Consider the following 12,969-nt stretch of genomic DNA (forward strand, 5'->3'; position numbering starts at 1 on the left):
AAAAACTCAGGGGCCGGCCTGGTGGTGTAAGTGGGTAAGTGCACACACTACACTGCGGCGGCCTGGGGTGTGCAGGCTGGGACCCCAGGCACGCACCAACGCACCACTTGTCAAGCCATGCTGTGGCGGCGTCCCATATAAAGTAGAGGAAGATGGGCACAGATGTTAGTTCGGGGCCAATCTTCCTCAGCAAAAAAAAAAAAAGAGGAGGATTGGCGTAGGATGTTATCTCATAGTTGATTTTCCTCACAACAAAAAAAAGAAAGAAAGAAATAACTCAACACAAATGATTGAGACCAAGTTTAGGAAACATATTTCTCGTTAAATGAAGAGCAGATAGAAATTTTAACTTTCACAGTAATTTCTTAATTATCCACATACTGATAATAAATAGAAGAGAAAAAAAACACAAACCAATAGATCATCCCAAATTGTTTTAGTTTAATTTTGGAATCAACCAATATATATTTCTTGGACCTCTGCTGTGAGCTCAATCCAGGATTTCACTATCTATTTTAAGAGACAACAAACAAGGAGCAAATTTAGCAGCAAACCTGCCACATTCAACAAATATTCAGCCAGACTATATCCATTCATCTATTGGTGGATACAGGTTGCTTCCACCTTTTGGCTGTTCTGAATAATGCTGCTATGAACATGGGTGTACAAGTATCTGTTTGAGTACCTGCTTTCAATTCTTTTGTGTACAGACCTAGGAGTAGAATCGCTGGATTATACGGTAATTCTACATTTACCTTTTCAAGGAATTACCAAACTGTTGTCCACAGTAGTTGCAACCTTTTACATTCCGGCCAGCAATGCATGAGGGTTCTAATTTCTCCATAACCTCCCCAATACTTGTTACTTTCCATTTTTTTGGTGGTAACCATCCTAATGGATGTGAAGTGGTATGTTATTTTGGGTTTGATTTGCATTTCCTTAAGAACTAATGATGATGAGCATCTTTTCATGTGCTTATCGGCCTTGTGTATATCTTCATTGGAGGAATGTCTGTTCAGGTCCTTTGCCCATTTTTGAATTGGGTTGTTTAGTTTTTTGTTGTTGAGTTGTAGGAGATCTTTATGTATTCTGGATATTAATCCCTTATCAGATATATGATTTGCAAATGTTTTCTCCTGTTTTGTGGGTTATCTATTCACTGTGTTGATAGTGTTCTTTGATGAACAAAAGCTTTTAATTTTGATAAAGTCCAATTTATCTAATTTTTGTCCTGTGGCTCGCTTTTTTTGGTGTCATATCTGAGAATCCATTGCCAAATCCAAGTACAGGAAGAATTACCCCTATGTTTTCTTCTAAGTGTTTTATAGTTTTACCTCTTACATTTAGGTCTTTGATTCATTTTGAGTTGATTTTTGTATATGTTTGTCAGGTAAGGGTCCAACTTCATTCTTTTGCATGTAAATATCTAGTTTCCCCAGCACCATTTGTTGAAAAGACTATCCTTACCCTACTGAATGGCCTTGGCACCCTTGTCAAAATTCTATTGACCATATAGGTAAGGGCTTATTTCTGGGCTCTGTATTTTATTCCATTAGTGTATATATCTGTCCTTATGCCAGTTCCACACTGTTTTGTTTACTATTGCTTTGTAGTAATCTTTGAAGTCAGGAAGAGTTAATCTTCCAACTTTGTTCTTCTTTTTCAAGATTGTTTTGGCTATTCAGGGTCCCCTGAAATTCCATAGGAATTTTAGGATGGGTTTTTCTATTTTTGCAAAAAACTGTTGGAATTTTGATAGGGATTATGTTCAATCTGTAGATGACTTTGGGTAGTACTGTCATCCTAATAATAAGCCTTCCAATCCATGAACACAGGATATCTTTCCATTTATTTAGGTCTTTGCAAAGGGTTCCTGGACCCATTGCCAATGTGTGTGTGTGAAGGCTTCTCCACACCAACAAGCAGTTCTCAGATGCCAGCAGAGAGTCTGAGACTTCCACTCAATTCTGACACTATCTATCCAGAGATAGAATCAGATTTCACAGGTAAAGGGCTCAGTCTACAAGACCACCCTCCTCAGGGTTGATTAATTTGCTAGAATGACTCATAGAACTCAAGAAACATTTTACTTACTAGATTAATGATTTATTACAAAGGCTATGAATCAACAGCCAGATGAAGAGATATATAGAACAGGGTCCCACAAAAAGGAGCTTCTGTCCTCGTGGAGCTTGGGGCCCAGCACGATGACATGTGGAAGCCTTCTGATTCCCCAGTGTGGAAGCTCTCCGAAAAGGGGCTGATGAGCTGTCCTTTTGGGTTTTTAAGGAGGCTTTATTATGTAGTCATGACTGACTAAGTCATTGGCCATTGGCAATTGATTCAACCTCAAACTCCACCCCCCACCCCCCCACCCCCGGAAATCAGGGGGTGTGACTGAAAATTCCAATCCTCTGATCACATGGCTGGTTCTTCTGGCAACCTTGGGTGTAGTCCATAAGTCACCTCATTAATATAACAAAAGACACCTGTATCACTCTCAACACTTAGGAAATTCCAAGGGTCTTGGGAGCTGTAAGCCGGAAACTGTGGACAAAGACCAAATATATATGAGAAATATATTTTGTTCATATGAATGATCAAATATATATATATATCTTATAAATCACAATATTACAGTCTTTAGTTATTTTCAGAAATGTTTTGTAGTTCTAAGTGTACAAGACTTTTGTTAAATTTAGTTCTCAGAATTTTCTTCTTTTTTTTTTCTTTTTGTGAAGAAGATCAGCCTTGAGCTAACATCCATGCCAATCCTCCTCTTTTTCTGCTGAGGAAGACCTGCCCTGAGCTAACATCTATTGCCAATCCTCCTTTTTTTTCCCTTTTTCTCCCCAAAGCCCCAGTAGATAGTTGTATGTCATAGTTGCAAATCCTTCTAGTTGCTGTATGTGGGATGCCGCCTCAGCATGGCCAGACAAGCGGTGCGCTGGTACGCGCCTAGGATCCGAACCTGGGCCACCAGTATTGGAGCGCACCCACTTAGCCACTAAGCCACAGGGCCGGCCCCAGAATTTTATTCTTTTTGGTACTATTATAAATGGATTTCTTTTCTTAATTTTCTTTTTGGATTGTTCATTGTTAGTGTATAGAAATGCAACAGATTTTTTGTGCAATTGCATTTTATCAGTACATTTCTTTTACCAGGAAACCATAATATGGTTGTTCAGCACTCTAATTCATCTGGCTGTTCACGCATTTTTATGAGTGACCACCTACTTTATTATATGAACCATGACACTTTCTAGAGAGAAAGGGGGCACTATCACACAGGGGAAACAGGTGTTAATTTGAATTTTCCAGGGGAAAGCAGGATGTATGGTCACTCTACCTACTGAAGGATATGTAGACGGTTTCAATTTTTTATAACTCTCCTGCATCTAACTACTTTTACCTTAGTGCTATAGTAATTTATAAACATGTTTTATATCCTGTACCAGTCTGCCAGTTCCTTGAAGATAAAAACAATTTCCCACTGCCTTTGTATCTCCCAGCGTCTAGCACAGTGCCTTAAATGTAGTAAATACCCAAGAAAGGTCCGTTGGATGAATGATGACCCTTATTTGTCTCCACAGAAATCCTTGGTCTTCTACCCACAGAGTCCCTCTGACTGGCAACTCCTCACACAGAACTGCTACTAGTAAATAAAGGAGATGTGACCTGTGACCTAAGGTAAATAAAACACTTAATCATAGGGTTTAAAAGATTATCTTCAAACAAGCCACAGAACTCAGCCAACCATACAATGGGATCCATCAAGATGGCAAAGTCATTTCCAATTTGTGCAAAGATTACAGAATAATATTGTTTTTCATTAAAAATCTGGATAAATGACTGGTTAAGTCTCACCCTCTCAAGTCACTTCCAATAGCCATAATTTATTTGGGGATTTGAGATAACAGGTGAGTTCTGCAGATAATGTGATGTGTCCTCAGGCATTTTAAAACATATCCAGGTATTATACTAAACGGTAACCCAATTTATATGTGTCACTGTTCTATTAGATCCCAAGTGATGTACTGTATGTGTTTTTTCCTTTGGATGACGAATACAAAAGAATCAAGCTGGACCCCTACCTCACACTATATACCAAAGTCAACTCAAATGGATCAACAACCTAAATGTAAGATATAAAACTCTTAGAAGAAAACATATGGGTAAACCTTCATGATCTGGGATTTGGCATATCCATACTTGGCTGATGGGAAAGCAAAATGTTACAGCCATTTAGAGAATAAGGTCACATTAAGCTGCAAGTGTGATGCTCACCCAATTTTCCTAGATGAACTCCAGTTTTTCTTTGTAAGTCTTAGTAATAATAAATCTGGTTTTTCATCTGTTCAGTGTATGACGCCTGTTAAGGCGGATGCTTCTTCCCAATTCCTGATGTTTTCTTCCATAGGAGGGGGTTCATTTATTGTAACACTCCAAGACTCTTGCCACCTCTTCACAAATGAAACTACAGGATAGGTGGAATGACTTATATGTTTAATGAATCTAGGGAGAACAAAGTAGGTATGCTAGGCTCAGAGCCTTCTTCTTTCTCCTTTTAGAGCAAACCTTCTAATAGAGTGCTCTTTCATGTTGTAAATTTTCTCTGGGCAGACATGTTGGCCCTGGTCCATTGCTGCCATGAATGAGCAGGTAAGTATGTCAGTTAGCTTTTACCATGTAACAAACCAATCTCAAATTTAGTGGCTGTATTAGTTTCCTGGGGCTGCTGTAACACAGTACCACAAACTGAGTAGCTTAAAACAGAAATTTATTCTCTCACAGTTCTGGAGGTTAGAAGTCTGAAATCAAGGTGTCAGAAAGGCCACATTCTCTCTGAAGGCTCTAAGGGAGAATCTGTTGCATGCCTTTCTCTTAGCTTCTGGTGATGACCAGCGATCCTTGGCATTCCTTGGCTTGTAGAAGCATCAGTTCAATCTCTGCCTCCATAGTCACATGGCATTCTTCCTGTGTGTCTGTCTCTGCTTCTTCTCTTCTTCTTATAAGGATACCAGTCATGTTGGATTAAGGGCCCACCCTACTGAGTATGACCTCATTGTAACTTATATCTTAATTATATTTGCAAAATCCTGTTTCCAACTAAGGTCACATTCACAGGTACCAGGGGTTAGGACTTCATTATGTCTTTTGAGGGGACATGATTTCAACTCACAACAGAAGCTTAAAACAGTAAACATTATTCCTCACAATTCTATTGGTTAGCTGGACAGGATCTTCTGATCTAGGTTGGCTCAGTTGGGGCTAGATGGTCTACTATAGCCTTACTCACACGTCTGGGGCCTCGTCTGGGACAGCTGAGATGACTGGTACAGCTGAGGCCTCTGTCTACATGATCTCTCATCCTTCATGAGTCTAGCATGAGATTTTTCTCTCGTTCATGGAAGGTTTCTCAGTAATAAGAGGGGGAAAGCTTCAATGTGCAGGAATTTTTCCAAGTATCTGTTTGTGTCATATTTTCTAATGTTCCATTGATCGAAGAAAATCACATGGCTGATCCCAAAGTAAGTGTGTTGGGGGGGACTACCCAGGGAGGTATGAACAAATCGGTGCCATTACTCTAACAATCTAGCACAGTAAGTATATCTAGTTTTGAGGTTAAGCATTCACAGTTCCACATGCTTCAGATATAAGTCATGTTTTCTAACTTAACCGTTAATGGTAATAAAAGTGACATTATAGTCTCTGTCTGGCACTTCTTCATCTTTCTGCTCAATTTTCTTTCAAAAATAGGATGAGCTATTTACGGGAGCCCCCACAATTTCATCATCCTTTTCATATCACTTCTAAGAAGTGATAGCATCATTTATTCATTCAACAAGCATCTATTGCAAATATATTATGTGGCAGGTACAAGAGATGCGGTGGTGAATTAGTAAGACAGTCTCTACCATAACAAAGCTTACATTCCAACTCCCAGTTTAAAAGTCAGGTGATGGTGAAGCCAAATAGCAGCTTGGGGTGAAGAGAGGCCTCATCTCCTTCCCATAATCTCTAAAAGCCAGCATCCCCTCAGTGCCACCACAGGGAAACACAGTATCTATCAAAAAATTTGCATGCTGTGTAAACAGCCTCAAAACTAGTATCCTAGCACCTTCCAACAAGATCCCTTCCCACAGCCTCTTCTACATAGAAATTCCGGAGTGGTCACCAAACTCAGTATTTCTCCAACTCTTTTATATGCCCAAACTAATTTAGAGGCTATGCAACTGGCTAAATTGCACCAACAGTCTGGTTTCACCATAGCTTGAAATGCTGGTCATAAGGTAATCCCGGAAAGTCACCCTTAATTTATATTTTGCATTTTTGAAACAGCTTTATTGAGATATAGTTCACATACCATATAATTCACACATTTAAGGCTTACAATCCAATGTTTTTTTCATATATTCACAAAGTTGTGTAATCAAACACAATCAATTCTAGAACATACTCATCACCCTAAAATGAAACACAGTGCTAATGAGCAGGCAGTCCCCATTTCCCCCAGGCTGCCCAGCAATAGGCCACCACCAATCTACTTTCTGTCTCTGTGGATTTGCCTATTCTGTACAATTCTTATAATTGTAATCATACAATATGTTACCCTTTATGAGTGAATTCTGTCACTTAGCATGATGTTTTCAAGGATCATCCATGTTGGAGTATGAATCAGCGCTTCATAACTTTTTATTACTGACTAATATTCCACTGAATAGATATACTGCATTTTGTTTATAGTTCATCATGTGAGGAATGTTTGTTTCCTTTGTTGGCTGTTATGAATAATGCTGCTATAAACATTCATGTAAAGTTTTTGTGTGGATGTGTGTTTTCATTTCTCTTGGGTATACCTATACCTAGGAGTGGAATTGCTGGACATATGGCTACTCTATGGTTAAGTTTTTGAAAAACTGATAAACTCTTCTCCAAATGGTTGCAACATTTTACTTTCTCATCAGCTGAGTATGAGAGTTCCAATTTTTCCACATCCTCGACAACACTTCTTACTATATGTTTTTTTGCTTATAGCAATCCTAGTGGGTGTTCACCCTTAATTTTTACTATGCACTGGCACCTGGGTTTAGATAAACATAGAGGACTATAACCTTAGACCTTGGTACCTCAAGGTGTGCTCTGTGGAGGAGCATCATGGGCATCATCTGGAAGATTGACCGAAATTCAGAATCTCAAGTCCCAACCCAGATCTCTTGCATCAGAATCTAAATTTTAACAAGATCCTCGGGTGGATCCATTTACATCAAATACCTAGACTCGGTAAATCCAGAGAGACAGAAAACTAACTGTGGCCGCCAAGGGTAGGTAGAATTGTAAATGGGAAGTGACTGCTTAATGGACATAGGGCTCGTTTTATGGTGATGAAAAATTTTTCAAAGACTTTTGATTTCTGATTCCACATGGAAGGCATTTGGAAGTTGCCACTCCATCCTAACAAGTAAAAAGCTGAACAAACTGAAAATTTACCAACACTTCTAGGATCAATAAGACAGAGGAGGACACAGGACACACGGCTGCTGCCAATATTGGAGAGACCAACAGATGAACACAAGGAGTCACGGCTTACTGGAGCAGAGAATCACAAGCAGAAACCACTGTAGGAACCAGCGCTGGGAGAGGAGAAAGCTGAAATGTAATTGATGGATTACTGCAGGCTCAGTGTGGAAAACTCTGAGTTAAAAAATCCAGTCATGGGGGGCCTCCACAATTTTGTGAGATTGACCTCCAGAAGCTGGACCAGGTTCTCAGAGTAAATATCAGAGAAAAATTCTCTTGTGCTTTCTTCAGGGCAGAGGAGAGGGGGAGGAACCATTCTGCAATACACTACCAGAGTAATCTGTTCATAACAAGGCCTGTCCTCAAGAGAAACTAGTTAACCAGAGCCTAATCTGCTGGGGTATTATCAGAGTCTAACTGACCTGGGGGAAGGGAAATATTAAACTCCACTCAGCTCTAGCCTTCCAGGTGGCAGAAAGGAAATATCCACCTCCAGCACTCTAGCCACTCTGTTCCACCTAACAGGGGAGAAAAAACTAAGAATTTCTTGTGAAGTTCACAGTCCAGAGGCATAGGCTCACTAAAAGACTGAGACCTAATCATAGGACAGTAGAATGGTTCTCCTCCCCCCACACTTTACCACCACATTACTCAAGGCCTATTTACAGCAATTCCTTTTAGCCAGTACATCATGTCTGGCTACCAAGAAAAAATCACAAGGCATAACAAAAGACAGAAATTTGAAGAGACAAAGTAAGCACAAGAACCAGGCATGGCAGGGATGTTGGAATTATCAGGCCAAGAATTTAAAACAACTATGATTAATATGCTAATGGCTCTAAAGGATAAAGGAGACAGCATGCAAAAACAGAGAATGCAAGCAGAGAGACGGAAATACTAAGAAAAAAACAAAAAAATTCAAGAGATCAAAAACACTTACAGAAAAGAAGAATGCTTTTGATAGGATTATTAGTAGACTGGACACAGCTGAGAAAAGAATCTCTACATGAGGAGATCTCAGTAGAAACCTCTAAAACTGAAAAGTAAAGAGAACAAAGATCGAAAAAACCAGAGCAGAATATCCAAGGACTGTGGGACAACTACAAAAGATGTAATATACATGTGATGGGAATACCAGAAGGAGAAGAAAGAGAGAAAGGAACATAAGAAATATTTGAAACAATAACGACTGAGAAATTCCTCAAATTAATGTCAGACACACAATTACAAGTCTGGGAAGCTCAGAGAACACCAAGCAGGATAAATGCCAAAAAACTACACTTAAGCATATCATTTTCAAATGACAGAAAATCAAAGATAAAGAAAAATTCCTGAAAGAAGCCAGAGGATAAAAACACCTCACCTATAGAGGAACAAAGATAAGAATTACATCCATCTTTTCAGAAACCACGCAAGCAAGAAGAGAATGGAGTGAAATATTTTAAGTGTTGAGAGAAAAATATCACCAACCTAGAATTCTGTGCCCTGTGAAATTATCCTTCAAAAATGAAAAAGAAATACTTTCTTAGACAACAAAAATTGAAGGAATTTGTTGCCCGTAGACCTGCCTTGCAAGAAATGTTAAAAGAAGTTCTTTAGTGATAAGGAAAATAATATAGGTCAGAAACTCAGAGCTACATAAAGAAAGGAAGAGCATGGAAGAAGGAATAAGTGAAGGTATAATACAAAGTTTTATTTTTCTTATTCTCAATTGATCTAATAGGTAATAGTTTGTTCAAAATAATAATAACAATAATATATTCAATTATATGCTTATGTATATATTTTATGTGTTTACAAGATAAAGGATGAAGGAATTAGGAGTATTTTGATATTATAAGGTCCTTGCACTATCTGTGAAGTGATATAGTGTTATTTGAAAGTGGACTTGGATTAGTTGTAAATGTATATTGCAACCTCTAGGGCAACCAATAAAAAAAGTTAAAAAAAAAAAGAAGTATAACTGATATGCTAAGAAAGGAGAGAAAGTAGAATCATGTAAAATGCTCAGTTAAAACCACAAAAGGCAGAAAAAGAGTAGGAGATGCAAATAGGAACAAAGAACAAGGTCATCAAATAGAAAACAGCAACAAATATGGTAGATATTAATCTGACTTTATTAATAATCACTTTGAACATCAGTGGTCTAAAGGCATCAATTAAAAGACAGAGATTGTCAGAGTGGATCAAAAAATACTACCCAACTATAAGTTGTCTACAAGGAACCCACTTTAAATATATAGACATATATAGATTAAAAGTAAATGGATGGATAAAAAATATACCATGCTAACACTAATCAAAAGAAAGCAGAAGTGACTATATTAATTTCAGACAGAGCAGACTCCAAAGCAAGGAAAGTTATCAAGGATAAAGAAGACCATTATATAAACACAAAGGGTTAATTCTCTAAGAAGACAACAATGCTTAATGTGTATGCACTTAAAAACAGAGTGACAAACTATAGGAGGCAAAAACTAATAGAACTGCAAGGAGAAATGAGTGAATCCACTATCATAGTTGGAGACTTCAACACCCCTCTATCAGAAATGGACATATCCAGGAGGCAGAAAATCAGTAAGAACATAGTTGATCTCAACAACACCATCAATCAACTGGATATAATGAACGTCTATAGACTATTTCATCCTACAATAGCAGAATACACATCCTTCTTATGCTCACATGGAACATTCACCAAGACAGACCACATTCTGGGCCATAAAACACACCTTAACAAATTTAAAAGATGCCTATTCTTAGACTCCTTTATCACTAGCATTCTGTATACAAATTAGGTTCTGCCAATTTGATGTACTCACATGAGATTTGGAAGGCAGAGTAGTAAATGTGGAGACCATCTTCCTGTTATTGCAAGCACTGTTGTGAAAATGTGAGTTTTTCCTGCAAACTGCATTCCAGTGTCTAGTCTCTAATATCACTGGTATCTACAGGCAGCTGCTGGAGTGGCAGTGACAAGATTCAGCATTCTCCTGCCCAGTCCTCAACTCCATGGGTGTTAAGAGACAGCAGAAACAGTAGTAAAAGCTTCACGTTCAAGACTTTCTGTTTTCTATATCACAACTAGAGCAGTGACTTTATGAACTCAGTACTTCCAGTGGCAGCCTCCCTTCTTTGCACCTTCTTGACTATGGCAGAGGTAGTGTCTCCCCAGGTAGGACAATTCCACACTGTTTCTGGAGTCATTCTGAGAAGCCCAGACTTGAACATGTGCCTCCAACTCTTCTGAAGTTTTACCAAGCACCTAATTCCCTGTATAGATTCACTTATGCTTAACATATCTACAGTGGTTTCAGTCTCCTTTGCTGACCTCTAACTGATACAAAAGCTCTGGGTGATCCCTATTCTAACTGCTAAGAGATTCAGACTGAAGAGACAAATTAGATCTGGAGGAGTCAGAAAGGTTCCAAGGAGGATGTGGTACTTGAACTAGGCCAGGAAGAATGGAATGGATTTAGTTGGTTGAATTGAATTCAAAGAAGAGGGAATTTGGGGGCTGAGGCAACTGTCAAAGGCTTAGGGAAAGTCATTCTGTAGAGTTCATCTAGCTGTCCCACAACAACTTTCTTGAGAGGCTCTTGGTGTCTCCCTTTGAACTCTTGTGACTTGTCGTGATACTCACTAATGGGCTGAGCTTCTCATATCATAACTGGCACTGGTCTTACCTGCCCTCTGGTTTCCTTCCTTGCTAGTCTCCTGCATCAAACAGATCAAGACAGGAGCAACATAAGCAAAGACTAGAAATTAGGTTCTTCAGGCGGTGGAGGGCATTGGCCGGAGTCACAAAAATAAGAGCAGAAATTAATGACATCGAAAATAAAGAAACAACAGATGTCATTGAAATAAACAAGGCATAGATAGTCATTTAAGCATGGTAAATTGTTTAAGAGAAATGGTGAGAAGGCACACATTTTTAAAAAATACAATGAAGAAGTTATAACTATGGGGACAATTGAGATTTTTAAAATAATAATACCTTAAATAAAAACATCTAAACACCTTGTGCCAGGAATTTTTCTAATTCTTTAATGCCCTGAATGACTCTGAGAGATAAGTACCATTGATATTTTTGTTTTATGAAAGGGAAACTGAGCCATAGAGAAGTCAAGTAACTTGTGTTAGCTAATAATAGCTAGAGAATAACACCAGAATTTGAACACAAGCACTCTGACTCCAAAGCCTTCATTCCTAACCACAGGATACTATGCAGGATTTTATATCAATAAAATAAAATTACAACACTGTTTACAATGAGGAAAAGTGCGAAGCAATCTAATTGTTCCTTGGCAGAGGAATGGAAAAAGAAACTGTGGTTTATTCACACGATATACAATATAGCCCATTAAAATATAATAGAGCAACCTGTATCAAATTATATATATCTCAAAAACATAATACTAAATGAAAAACCTAAGTTGTGAAATAATACAAACAGCAAGATTCTATTATATACAAATTGTTAAAACACACAGGGGTGGAAAAGTATCCAGGGGTGGGAAAACTACCCACCAAAGGCCACATTGGGCCCTCAGCCTGTCTTTGTATGTCCAGGATCCAAGAATGGTTTTTACCGTTTTGAAGTGTTGTTTAAAAAAAAGAAGGCAGAATATTCAACAGAGACTCACAAAGTCTGAGATATTTACTGTCTGGCCTTTTACAGAAAGAGTTGGCTGACCTTTTCTGTTTCGTGGAGACACATGCATATATAGGAAACATACATGGGAATGATGCACACCCATCTCCGGAGGGAAAGGAGAGGGAAACAGATCTGTGCCACTCGGTGTCTTTACAGAAAGGAATCAGAAGCGAATACGGCAAAATGTTAACATCTGTTTTATCCTGGGGAGTGCAAAGGTGTCTGGTATATTTAGTTTGAATGTTTGAAATGCTTCATCATTACAAGTAACATTTTAAGAATCTAATGAGTTCATGTAAAAATATTGAAGCCACCCAGCAAAAACTGGAATAAGAACATATGAAATTTAAAAGTCACAGGCTAAACTTTGTAGAGAAGTGTGGGGAGGTAGGGAAGGGAGGTGGGCACTGAGAGGGGCATCAGGCCTTCTGGGTACCCTGAAAGAAAGGCAGGGGCAGGTGTGGAGACTTCCAGAGAGCTCTGCCATTTTGCAGTTTCCCTGTGTTTGCTACTTTCCTCACACCTTATTTACTTTTCTTTAGTGATTAGCTATACAAACTTTTAAGTGCTTTTGAAAATACAGTTTTTTAAGTCTCAGACCCCTTTGAGAAACTGATCAAAGCTTCTGATGTCTCACAGAAGAAGAATGCATGCACCACTTTGCAGGTTAAGATTTACGTAATGAGGCAAGAGGAAAGAATGTTCCACCTGGCTCCAAGGGTCACAGCAATTTATAGGCTATGAGCTGCTTCCCTTCACTTTGAGGTGATTCCTCTCTTGGCAGGTATACA

At 38.6% G+C, this 12,969-nt stretch overlaps 1 long non-coding RNA gene across 2 annotated transcripts in view; it reads right to left on the bottom strand.

Moving 5' to 3' along the window:
- The window catches only part of LOC147911749 (uncharacterized), a 190,738-nt gene that overhangs the window by 139,348 nt on the left and 38,421 nt on the right, over window positions 1-12,969 (bottom strand). The gene's annotated exons all lie outside the window — the stretch shown is intronic.

The sequence above is a fragment of the Ceratotherium simum genome, chromosome X (genome assembly GCF_057802395.1).
Source record: "Ceratotherium simum simum isolate JZ-2026a chromosome X, ASM5780239v1, whole genome shotgun sequence".
NCBI classification, from domain to species: domain Eukaryota; kingdom Metazoa; phylum Chordata; class Mammalia; order Perissodactyla; family Rhinocerotidae; genus Ceratotherium; species Ceratotherium simum.